Below are 13,249 nucleotides of genomic sequence, written 5' to 3'. Positions count from 1 at the left end.
TGTCTTACATAGATTCGTTTGTAGGTGTTGAAACAGCCTTGCACTCTTGGTGTGGACTCAATTTTTCCATTTCTGTATTATTTAGAGATGATCTCTGTGTCTGTGTAGATCCTGGCAACCGCCCTATGATTATTTAATTTTTTGCATATATTTGTTTGGGCTTACCTGCTTTGTGCTTCGAGGTAAAACCAGCTTTGCATGAGGACTTTCTATTGTTCCTTTTTTTTTGTTTTATGCAGTGCTCTCCTTTTGGCATTCGTATAAGGTTTGTCAATGGAAAGGAGAATTCCGTGTTAATCTGTCCAGTCCTCAGACACAGTTGGTGAAAACTCTTACTGCTTCAGTCTCAGCAGCTGCTTGCTGTGTGTTGTAGTTGTATCATGTAGGAGGCTGATTTGGTCACTTGTTTCTAGGAACTCATCACGTCTTCTTCAGTTGTGGTTTATGTGTGTATGACTTTCCACAGCACTGCACAAAGTAACACTGAAGTCTTTGTCAAATCTTGCAGTATCCCCCTGTTAGCTCTATTTCTAATACATATAAATTCACTTTTCCAGTTTGAATTAGGTGAGTGATGCTTTGTTAGTACTTTAGCCTCTGCACTGAAACAGTTCTGTTATGTTGAATCACTGTACTATCTTTGAGTCTCTATCTAGTTCATTAATCTCTGCATAGCCTTACTATTTTCTTTCTACATACTATTTCAGATTGACTTGTTTTCATGCTTGTAAAGCCCTTAGGCACATAACTCTGTGCAAATATCTTTCATAACCTGAGCCTCTTGCTGCCAAACTTCTTGACTTCTTTTTGTCACTTCTGTGTGATTGTCTTTCCTGAGCTGTCACTCCTCTTATGCTCTAAGAAAGTGTCCTTGGAGCTCCATCATTTCTGACTCACTGTTCATTGACTTAAGAGTCCACAGTAGCTACTTAAGAGACCGTTACAGGGCAGGAGATGTGACTCAGCAGTCAAGGGCAGTGGTTGGTCTTTCAGTTTCCAGGTTCAGTTTCCTGTGTCTGCCTGGGGACTTGACATCTTTCCAGAACTCAAGCTCCATAGGGTCTGTTACTCTCTTGATCCCTTTCAGTTGTCTTATTGCTCTAGCTAGAACTTCAAATAAAATATTGAATAGATGTAGGGAGAATGGATAGCCTTGTCTTGTTCCTGATTTTAGTGGAATTGTTTTTTGTTTCTCTCCATTTAATTTGATGTTGGCTATAGGCTTGCTGCAGATTCCCTTTATTATGTTTAGGTATGTGTTGGAGGTGGGTCTGGTGTATTTTGATGCTAAGTACTGCTTGCCAGCTTGTATCTTGCCTAAGACCCTAACCTGTTTGACTAATAAAAGGCCATCACCCCTGGGCATGGCAAATGGGATGGGCGTGGCTAAGGTTCCTGGGCTTTGGGAGACACAGAAAATCTTGGGAGGAGAGGAGAGGCGGAAGAAAGCTGCGCCATGGATTGGATGAAGGAGAAAGAGATGGCCAGCACGATGCAGATTTGGTCCAGATGATGAAAATTAGCAAGTATTTGGGATTATGGGTGGGAGTTATCTTGATAGAAATTATTAGCAGATGGCATAAGAAGTAGTTTAGGTATTTAATATCTGCCCTGCCCAAGGTTAGCTAAGGCTGTTTTAAAATATAACAGGCATCTGTGCCTTGACTGGTTGCTAGCAGGTTAGAGAATACCACCCTAATGATAATTATAGGCCTAATAATAAACATTATTAGGCTTTACTGAATAAACATACCACAACAGGTATGTCCTTTGTATCCCTAATCTCTCCAAGACTTTTATTATGAATTGGTGTTGGATTTTTGTCAAAGGCTTGGTAGGTGGCAAATGAGATGATCCTGTGTGTTTTTCTTTTTTCTGTCAGTTTATTTATATGGTGGGTTACATTTACTGATTTTTGTATGTTGAACTTTCCCTGCATCTCTGGGATGAAGCCTGCTTGAACATTGTGTATGATCTTTTTGATCTGTTCTTTGATTGAGTTTGCAAATATTTTTTGAGTATTTTTGGATCTATGTCCATGATTGAAATTGGTCAGCAGTGCCCTTTCTTTGTTGAGTGTTTTGGGTATCAAGGTAACTGTGACTTCATACAGTGAATTGGGTAATAATCCTTCTGTTTCTATTTTGAAGAATAGGTTGAGCAGTATTGGTGTTAAGTCTTCTTTGAATGTCTGGTTGATTTCTGCAATAAAACCATCCAGCCATGGTTTGTTATTTTTGTTTTTTGTTTTTTGTTTTTTTTTTGGTTAGGAGTCCTGTAATGAAATTTTCTGTTTCACTAGTAGTTATAGGTCTACTTAAGTTGTTTATCTGATCTTGATTTAACTTTGGTTAGAGTTGCCTATCAATTAAATTATCCATTTCTTTTAGATTTCCATTTGTTGGAGTACAGGTTATTAAAGTCCGTCCGTAAGTATTCTCAGAATTTCCTCATTGTCTGCTTGTATGTCCTTTCTGTTTCTGATTTTTAAAATGTGCATATTCTTCTGTGTTTTAGTTAGTTTGGATAATGGTTAGTTTATTTTGTTTTTTTGCAATGAATCAGCTCTGTTTCATTGATTCTTTGTTGTGTTTGTTTGTTTGTTTGTTTTCTGGTGCAACAAAGTTTAGTTTATTCAGGGTTGGAGGATCAGCCTGACTCCTGAGTCTGGGAGTTTCTTGCTGGGGCAGTGGGTGCTTGTGTCTGCTATGCCACAGGCTCACACTTCATCATGGGGGAAATCAGCCTCACAATGCCCTGAACTCGTGACCCAGATCTCCATCTTTATCATAGAACATGGAGCTGGGGGCATGAATAGAAAGGGAGGCCCGGGCTCCAGACTGCACCAAAGACTGCTCAGTGTCCTGCCTCAGGTGCTGCCGCTGCTCCCCAATTCTTTGTATTCTTCTCTTTGGTGTCTATGTACTTGATTTTGAGTGTGTTATGAGTTCCTTTAGTGTTTGTTACTTTGTGAACTCTCTGTGGAGAAACAGTGTTACTTGTCTCTTGATCCTAAATGTTTGCCTATCATTTCTTGGCAAGTCTGTGTTTTCCAGTTGAGTGATTGATATGGTTAACATATTGATTTGGTGTTTTTCAAACTTTCTCATATATTAACTTCTCTGCGTCCTAATTAACTTCAGCTTTCAACATTTCAGACCCTACAGCCATGTGAGGGAGCTTCAATTGACAGCATGCTCTCATCATAATGGTTGCTATGTCTGTGAGAGATTGTGTGACTGACAATTTATTTGAGAAGGCTCTTCCAGTGAGTAATATCCCTAAGCAAATGGGCCTGGGGCAGCCAAACGTGACATGGTGACCTTGCAAGAGAGCAAGCCAGGAAACAATGTTTGTCCATGGTGTTTGCCTCGCCTTTTAGCTTGACTTTCTATCCTGAGCACCCAAAATGATGGACTGTGATCTGACAGAACCATCCCAAACTCCCACTTACTACCTGAGATGCTTTTGATTAGAGGATAGAGCAAGTTAAATCAAAAAGTGGTACACAAAAAGTGATTTTGCTGTTGGACAGATCTTAGGAAGTTCTCTTTGGGAGGAATGTGGAAAATGTCAGAAATTGAGCTTAATCGGCTGTTCTTGTAGGACCTGGAAGGTCAGAGTGTTTTGAGTTGTGCAGAAAGAGGAAGTTAAGGTCATAGGGATTCAGCATAAAATAGTCCCTGGGAAAAATTTAGCTAGAGGACATTTGTGTGGTATTTCCCAAAATGTTTCTTATTCTGCTCATGCCCTGAGACAGAATTGAAAATCAGTGGGCTGATTCTTAGATGGAATATTGAACCTTTTGAATGGTTAAAACCTGTGACCCACTCAGGACTACATAAAAAAAAGTGAAACGTGGGCCAGTAGTAAACACAAAGTCTGTGGTTTGCAGAGAAAAGCAGTACTAGGCAGTTTCAGATGGCAGTCAGATGCTGAAACAGAGGCAGGACTTTTCAAGGAGAAAAGAAAGAAGGCCGTTGATCTGGTTGGAAGCCTAACAAGGTGCCTTAAGGGCAATACTTCCTCCCACTAAGCCTTAAATAAGTGGAAAGAGTATGCAAACTGATTCTTACTTGCAGGAAAAAACTTTAAGAAAACCTGCTGCTACTGTGGTCCACGCATGGCAGGGTCCATCCCAACATAGAAGCCAATCTTGACAGGATCGCCTTATTGTGCTGCTTCTGGAAACAAGAAAGATTCAAAGATTCTTCCTCTGTGGTTTCAGTTCAGCAATGTCCCGGCTATTTATGTTTGGCAGCTTCGTATTCCCAGTGAGGAGACTGTGATAGTTCATTGCATTGAAGCTGTGAGGAGGAAGCCTGAGTTGCATTTAGAGACCACAAACAAGATGTTGATACACCTAAGCCATTGAGAAATCTGCATGGAGAGATGCAGATAGGGAGAGGAAGTAGCCAAACTGAGGGATGCATGAAAAGGTACAGGAATAGGGGCATCTAAGCCCTTTGACGTGAAGATCCATGTGTGTGAGACAGAGCTGCAGGGCTTGGTGTTTTCCCTGCTGAGTTTCTTGCCTTGGTCTAATCTCCCCTCACTGTGTACACATTCATATTTCCCAGAATGAGAAGGACTATTCTGTGCCATTGTGTGTTGGAAACATAGAACTTGTTTAGTGATTTTATAAGATGTGTGAATCATCATCAGAAGTGACTTTGGACATTTGTACAGTGCACAGGCTGTTGCTTTGGGCATTTGGACAGTGTGCAGGCTGTTGCTTTGGGCATTTGGACAGTGTGCAGGCTGTTGCTTTGGGCATTTGGACAGTGTGCAGGCTGTTGCTTTGGGGATTTGGACAGTGTGCAGGCTGTTGCTTTGGGCATTTGTACAGTGTGCAGGCTGTTGCTTTGGGGATTTGGACAGTGTGCAGGCTGTTGCTTTGGGCATTTGGACAGTGTACAGGCTGTTGCTTTGGGCATTTGGACAGTGTACAGGCTGTTGCTTTGGGCATTTGGACAGTATACAGGCTGTTGCTTTGGGCATTTGGACAGTGTGCAGGCTGTTGCTTTGGGCATTTGGACAGTGTGCAGGCTGTTGCTTTGGGCATTTGGACAGTGTGCAGGCTGTTGCTTTGGGCATTTTGACAGTGTGCAGGCTGTTGCTTTGGGCATTTGGACAGTGTACAGGCTGTTGCTTTGGGGATTTGGACAGTGTACAGGCTGTTGCTTTGGGTATTTACAGGCTGTTGCTTTGGGCATTTGGACAGTGTGCAGGCTGTTGCTTTGGGCATTTGGACAGTGCGCAGGCTGTCACTTTGGGCATTTGGACAGTGCGCAGGCTGTTGCTTTGGGCATTTGGACAGTGTACAGGCTGTCGCTTTGGGCATTTGGACAGTGCGCAGGCTGTTGCTTTGGGCATTTGGACAGTGTGCAGGCTGTTGCTTTGGGCATTTGGACAGTGTACAGGCTGTTGCTTTGGGCAATTAGACAGTGTACAGGCTGTTGCTTTGGGCATTTTGACAGTGTACAGGCTGTTGCTTTGGGCATTTTGACAGTGTACAGGCTGTTGCTTTGGGCATTTTGACAGTGTGCAGGCTGTTGCTTTGGGCATTTGGACAGTGTGCAGGCTGTTGCTTTGGGCATTTGGACAGTGCGCAGGCTGTTGCTTTGGGCATTTGGACAGTGTGCAGGCTGTTGCTTTGGGCATTTGGACAGTGTGCAGGCTGTTGCTTTGGGCATTTGGACAGTGTGCAGGCTGTTGCTTTGGGCATTTGGACAGTGTGCAGGCTGTTGCTTTGGGCATTTGGACAGTGTACAGGCTGTTGCTTGGGGTATTTACAGGCTGTTGCTTTGGGCATTTGGACAGTGTGCAGGCTGTTGCTTTGGACATTTGGACAGTGTGCAGGCTGTTGCTTTGGGCATTTGGACAGTGTGCAGGCTGTTGCTTTGGGCATTTGGACAGTGCGCAGGCTGTTGTTTTGGGCATTTGGACAGTGTGCAGGCTGTTGCTTTGGGCATTTGGACAGTGTGCAGGCTGTTGCTTTGGGGATTTGGACAGTGTACAGGCTGTTGCTTTGGGCAATTAGACAGTGTACAGGCTGTTGCTTTGGGCATTTGGACAGTGTACAGGCTGTTGCTTTGGGCATTTGGACAGTATACAGGCTGTTGCTTTGGGCATTTGGACAGTGTGCAGGCTGTTGCTTTGGGCATTTGGACAGTGCACAGGCTGTTGCTTTGGGCATTTGGACAGTGCACAGGCTGTTGCTTTGGGCATTTGGACAATGTGCAGGCTGTTGCTTTGGGCATTTGGACAGTGTACAGGCTGTTGCTTTGGGCATTTTGACAGTGTGCAGGCTGTTGCTTTGGGTATTTGGACAGTGTACAGGCTGTTGCAGATTAATAGGATCATTACTGTTATACTAAATGCGTTTGCATCACAGGATGACCATAAACCTATAGTAACCAGGGTGAGAATGCAGTTGTTTGAGTCAAAAAGCTCCTAGATTAGAGGCTGTCTTTGAACACTTGTTTGGCCTTTGTGGCTTTCTTTGTGGAGCTTATGGATGCTTTTGTAGGAGGAGCCTTTCTAGATTCTGTTGGTGTATTGTGTATAGTTTACCCCTGTTCATTCAAATGCTGATTTCTCTACCCTACTATCTACTTTGCATTGTGATGTTTACTTCAAGTATCTCTGGAGTCAAGTTTGTGTTATGTTGTGTCACCATTTGTTCTCTTTATTGCCAATAAAAGTCAACTAGCCAGTGCTGAGCAGTAACAGAGACTAGGTGGGACATCCTGGTCCAGTGATGGGAGGAGAAAGATCAGGAAGGAAAGGAAGGCTGCCTGTGGACAGGACCAGGCAATACCAGGAGAAATGAACTGGACCTCGGAGACAGTAAAAAGCAAGTATAATGTGGGAAATCTGAATGGGAGGAAGGTATACTAGCTTGGAGGTTTAGGATAGGGTAATTATTGCTTAGTGTTATGCTTTCTGCTAATTAAACAGATCCTAGTCTCTCTGTGTGGTGTTTTGGTTAAGGGATAAACACTGATTATCTTAAAATTATAAATATTCTTTTGTTTGTTTGTTTTTTGTTTTTGTTTTTTCGAGACTCGAACTCACAGTGATCCACCTGCCTCTGCCTCCCGAGTGCTGAGACTAAAGGCGTGCACCACCATGCCCGGCAAAATTATAAATATTAATAACTATTCAACAAGATACCTTATTGGGGATGAAATTTGGTTGTCTATAGACTCAATCCATTTCCTGTTCTTTGTGTCTACTGTGTTGTGGTTAAAACTGATCAGTCAGCTTCCTTCTCATGCTGTCATGCCTGCATCAGTATAGACTCTATCCCTAAATCACATAAGATACAGTAGAAGCAATTGCTACCTAGTGCTAAGCTAATTTGCTGGTGTTTTTATATTTTTAAATTCATTGTTTTTGTTTCTGTTTTTGAAAACAAAGTTTCTCTGTATAATCCTAGCTGTCCTGAAAGTATGTAGGCCAGACAGGCATCAAACTTAGAGATACACCTGACTCTGGCTCCAGAGTGCTGGGATTAGATGTGGGCCAACATGTCTGGCTGCTTTTTATTTTTTAAAAAAGATTTATTATTTATTATTATGTATGCTCTTCCTTCATGTACACCTGCAGGCTAGAAGAGGGCATCAGATCACATTAGAGATGGTTGTGAGCCACCGCGTGGTTGCTGGAAATTGAACTCAGGACCTCCGGAAGAGCAATCAGTGCTCTGATCCATCTCTCTAGCTCCCTGTTTGTTTGTTTTTTTAAATAAAGTAAGCGGAAGTTTTTGGAATGTAGGTTTTTGTACAAGGAAGCATATGCTGTTGTGCTGATCTTCATCCACATCTTGAATTTTGAAATTTGGCAGAGTGTATTCTGTCTTTTAGGATAGCATGTATTCATGATATTAATAAAACCTGCGCCTTCTGAGTCATTGGATTGCAGGTGTGTGACATTCTTCCTACATGTTTTTGTTCTGAATTTTTGAATGCATATGAGTATTTTTCCTGTATGCATGAACATGTATATCATGTGTGCCTCCTCTTCACTGCTGTCAGAACTCCTGAACTTGGAATAATGAATAGTTGTGAGCCCATGTAAATAATGACAATTGACCTCAATTATTTTTCCTTAACTTTTCTTTTTCTTTTTCTTAATTTATTTTATTATTATTATTTTTTGTTTTTCAAGACAGTATTTCTTTGTGTAGCCTTGGCTGTCATGGACTCACTTTGTAGACTGGGCTGGCCTTGAACTCATAGTGATCTGCCTGCCTCTGGCACCCAAGTGCTGGGATTAAAGGCATGCACCACCAATGCCCAGCTTACCTCAATTATTTTCAATACCAGCAAGAGCTTTTAACTGGTGAGCCATCTCTCCTGCCCTATTGTGTTTATTTATATTGCTATTTATATTTATTATATTTATATTGCTATTAATTCCTTCTGTTCATTTTTAAATGTTTAAACATGCATTCCCTTTTAGTAAAATCTTACTAATATTACAGTGTAAACTTGGAAAACTCATGGTTATGGAAGATGAATATCAAACAGGAGTGAATGTATAATTCTTTGTAGGAACTTCAGTAAAGACCTCTGAGTTCTTTCTGTCTCTTTTGTTTGCTTGATTGATTTTTTTTGAAGGGAGTCAGGATCTTAATATGTACGTCATGGCATAGAACAGGCTGGCACCTGCCTCTGCCTCCTGAGTGCAGGGATTAAAGGCATGAGCAAGTATACCCAGCTTTCCCATCATTTTTGTAGTTAGTAATTGTTCCTACAATTTCTCTGATGTGTCTGTGTGATTCTCTCTCTCTGTCTGTTAATTGGATTTCTCTTGCAAGGCTATTTCCTGTTCAAAGGACAAAGAAATGACAAATGCCAATAGCTATGGAGGATTGGCAAAAGCAAGCCTGTGAGCCTCTGGAGGCAGCCCACTCATTTTTCACAGCTGTATCCCTGGTTTAGGAAAAGCCTAAGTGATTTTGCCTCAAAACCGCTTCCTGTTGCTACACTGTCTTTCCATGCTTTTCTCTTGTGTCAGGCATAATGCATCATGTAGATTTCCTGCATAATCTTATGAAGATGATTATACAGTCCCTGATAGCGATTTCTGAATAGATTCAAGTAACGTCTAGCCCTCCCACAAATTAGCAAAAAACTGCTAGAAGTTCTGCGAACCATATGAGTTACACCAGAAAGAAAAGCAAGATTGAACCACATTAATGATCAAGGGAATGCATTCATTCTAGGTTTAGTCCAGGTTGAGTTCTAGGTGTTCACCACAATAAGAAAGACCATATGAATATAAAGACAAAGAACAAATGGTTTTCTATACTACACAGGACAGACACCTGTTTCTTGATAACAACCTTGACACCAAAAACTCTCGTTTGGAACACATAATGTACATATGAAATAAGAAAAAGATAAAGCTTCTGCTAGGGACTCAGTGAGCTTATAGATAAAACTACTCTTTAAACTTTAATGAGCAAAAACTGTCTAGTTAGATATAGTTCTAATGAAGTAACTTAAAATCAATAGTCCTGCTGTAATTCTTTTCTGTAATGATTGTATAGGGGATAAAAACCTAGGACAAGAATAAAAGAGAGAGGGGCTTGCTAGAGCCTGTCCTACCCATTAACCATGTGTCTGTGTATATATGTTCACATGTGAATAGATATGTGTACGCATGTTTAAATGTCTACATGTTGTTGTTGTGTGTGTGTGTGTGTAAAATTGGAAACTCCCTTGTGTGTATGAATGTGTACCTGTCTGCATGTCTCATTGCTTACGTGTGCTGATATAGTGGAAGAGCCACAGCTGGGCCCTGCATTCTTCGCAAAAGAAACTGCTAAAATCAACACCATCACCACAGGAAAGCTTGTGGGAATCTGCTGTTCAAAGCCCATGTTTATTTTACTTGTATGAGTGTATGTGTAAAGTCTCTTTTTCCTCTTTTTTCCCCGTCTCCTTGTCTAGCTGGCCACAAGAAAACCAGTCCAGAACTGTTCCTTGGCCTTTTTCAGGTTTCTAACTTCCAGTAAGCCACTGTTGGATGCCCAAGTCAGCCACTAAGCTTAAAAGCAGACTAAGGTTTTTCTTTTACAACCTCCTGTTGTTTACAGCAGAAAACCGTCAGAGCCATCTGCTGTTAAACAATAGACTCCTTAGCTAAGGAGTGGCTTTGGCAGCAGAAGAGCCAGAGAAACCAAATAGCTCAACTGATAAAGCATCAGATGGTTCTTTGGAATTTGCCAACACTGTGTCCTGTCCAAATACTAACCATGCTTGTCAAGGCTGGCCCTTGATGGAAATGAACCTCATTATTCAGTTTCCTTCTTTAATGACTTTGTGGTTACAGTTGAACTTTTGTGTCTGGAAATGAGTGGAGGAAGCACCAGAGTTACATGACTATGTTGCCAATGATGCAGACATGTACAGTGATGTCAGTATCCTGCTTTCTGTGTGCACATGTACAGCATACGTTAGGATGCAGTGACCTATGATGATGAGCATGTGAACTTCACTCGGGAAGAGTGGGCTTTGCTGGATCCTTCCCAGAAGAGTCTCTACAAGGATGTGATGCTGGAGACCTACAAGAACCAAGCTGCTGTAGGTAGGACTGAATTATCTTTTTTCTTTTTAAAGTCATGGGACAAATGTTTCTCTGTTACTGTTGTTCTTCTGCAATTTCAAATGAGATTGTGGAAGAATGAGGTAAAGAAATCATGCATGGTTCTTAGAGACTCTGAATATAATAACTTTAATTTTCCTAATTTCCAATAATATATAATATATTTTCTAGTACTATATTTTAAGCTACAATTTGGGAGACCATAATATTTGAGAACGTTGTCAAGTTCTAGAAGACATGGATGGTAATTTTCATGTGCAAGCTGATACATGTCTTGCAGAAAAAATTTTAATGTTCCCTGCAATTTTTAGAGAAAAGCAACAGTGTTAAAAAAAACGAAACCACCAACCAGCCTCTGCGTGCCCTGTCTCTGTGGGTCAGGGGGACCCAGGGGAAGGTGGCTGGTTGCAGCGACCCCGGCCCCCCTCCCCCGTGAACCAGCAGTGGGAGAGGTTTGAACCCCCGAAATGGTGGGGCAGTGCGCTGCGCCCGTGCTCCCACACACAGCTGTATGCGTGTGCGAACTGAGTGTGTTACTGCCATTTTTGAGTAGACACGAAGAAGCTGAGGGCGTCAGTGGAGCAGGCACATGAAGCAGTCGTGTCTGCTTCGGCAGTGCACTGCGTCCGTGCTCCCACACACTGCTGTATACCTTCTGTGTGGGGAAGCTGGGAAGGAGGAAGGTGGATGGAGAGGAAGAGAAGTTTGGTTTGAGCCTCATGGAGTGTACAGTCTGCAATGGGATCATCCACCCTGGCTGCCTGAAGATGGGAAATGCTGAGGGTGCTATCAATTCAGAGATCCCCAAATGCTGGGAGTGTCCCCGATGTACCCAGTATGGACAAGGATGCAGGTGAGGGTCCAGGGCACCACAGGGTTGACAGTGGTGAGGGGGTGGATGGAAGCTGACAGAGGAGCCACCACCTCCACCTCTGCCCAGAAGAAAGGGACCCTTACCTGCTAGCCCTCCCCCTGAACATGTGTCTGGGCCCCCAAACAGAAGGAGTGGGAGGCAGGGAATGAGACCCCCACCCCAAGGAAAAAGGTGAAAGGAGGCCAAGAGAAGCACTTGAAGAAGGTGGATGGAGATGCCTGCCTCCTCCGAGGAGCAGACCCAGGCAGCCCTGGCCTTCTGCCCCACCCTGGGTCATGAATCCCAGCCAGACATTCTCATCCTGCCATCCTGGGCTCTCTCCCGAGAACTGGGAGAAACCCAAGCCACCTATGGCTTCTTCTGAGGGCCCAGCAGTGCCATTCCCATCACCACAGAGGGAGAAACTTGAGTGTTTCAAGCATATGTGCCAGCTGCTGGAGTTGGTGCCTGATACCTCTTCTTCCTCCTAGGACTCAGACACAGACTCAGACTCCTCTGGCACATCGCTTAGTGAGGACAAAGCTCCTGGGGAGGCCTGGAATGGCCTTCAGCCAGCCTGGGGCAGCTCTGGCGAGAAGGAAAACCATGGGGTAGTGGTGGGCTAAATGCCCTGGTAGTGGGGGACCACTGTTCTATTGTCCCCTGGGCCTTGCCCCACCACCATGGCCTCCACAGTTACGCCCCCCCCCCCTTGAAGCCCTGAGCCTGACACTCTGCCTTTGCTGCTGCCTCGGGCTGCATGGCTCCATGTCTTCCAGCATCTTGGACTCCAAGAGTTATGTGTCTGCATGCGAGTCTGCCGGACTTTGAGCTGCTGGTGCTACAACAAGCGTCTGTGGCCTCTGATGGCCCTAAGCCGGAGGAAGCCGCTGACCCCACCCATGCTTAATGGGGTGGTTTGCCACCAGCCATGTGCTCTGGGCCTCAGCTGGACAGGTGTTTCCACAAAAAGCAGCTCATGTGTTTTCTGAACCGACTGTAAGGCTTGTAGGAGTTGGTGCTTTCTGAGTGGTCCTGGCATTCCGCCTCTGCCCTGGGCTCCACCCCACTGCCTGCACCGCGCCTCTTGGACCTCCACTGGATTAAGGATGTTAAAGACTCCCAGTTCCTGGACCTCTTGCCCTCATTTCACCCCCAAACGTGAGGCCAGGTTATTTTCTTCATGACATGACACTCTTCAGTTTAATATATTGGGATTTCTGCCCAGGGACTTGAGCCAGCCTTCCCCTTTCCCACCTTCACTGATATCTTTGGGCATCTTTGCTTCCCATCTCTGCCTTCCACCTGCTTCGTTGTCCATCTCCTTGTGGGCGTGGGTCAAGAGGTACAGGGGAGGTGCTGAGCCAAAGGGGTGGTGGGAGAGGAGGTGAAGGTGCAAGTCTTTAGTAGAGAAGAGTGAGGGGGCAGGATACTGGGAGCCACGTGGCTGTGGGAGGTGATGGATGGGTGCGGGGAGGGCAGAGAGCAGACCAACAAGGGTTCAGGGAACAAAGACCAGTTGGATGGGATGCGGGTCCAAAAATGGGAAACCAGAGGAGCAGTTGGGGATCCAGGAGTCAGATACAAACCAGGAAATGCCAGGACTGGTGGCTGGGAGAGAGCAGATGTGGGGCTCATTCCCTCTCTGTGGGGTTACCCCTCTCCATTCCCTCTGTCTAGATTTCAGTTCTTTCCCTGACCCTGACTCCTTGAACGTCACTGAAAATGGCAGCTATTACAAGGAGTGGGGGCTGCGAGTCAACCTGCTGTTCAGCT

The 13,249-nt window shown here is 44.0% G+C and overlaps 1 pseudogene across 1 annotated transcript; it reads left to right on the top strand.

The window, feature by feature from the left end:
* The first annotated feature begins 11,209 nt into the window (after nt 1-11,209).
* On the top strand, nt 11,210-13,005 carry LOC311584141 (F-box/LRR-repeat protein 19-like; annotated as a pseudogene). The gene has a single exon. The product of its transcript is annotated as an F-box/LRR-repeat protein 19-like (transcript).
* The last annotated feature ends 244 nt before the right edge of the window (nt 13,006-13,249 follow it).

The sequence above is a fragment of the Acomys minous genome, assembly GCF_964271855.1.
Source record: "Acomys minous genome assembly, chromosome: 15".
NCBI lineage: Eukaryota > Metazoa > Chordata > Mammalia > Rodentia > Muridae > Acomys > Acomys minous.
The sequence above is the reverse complement of the archived record's forward strand: the minus strand, read 5'-3'. Positions and strand labels throughout refer to the sequence as shown.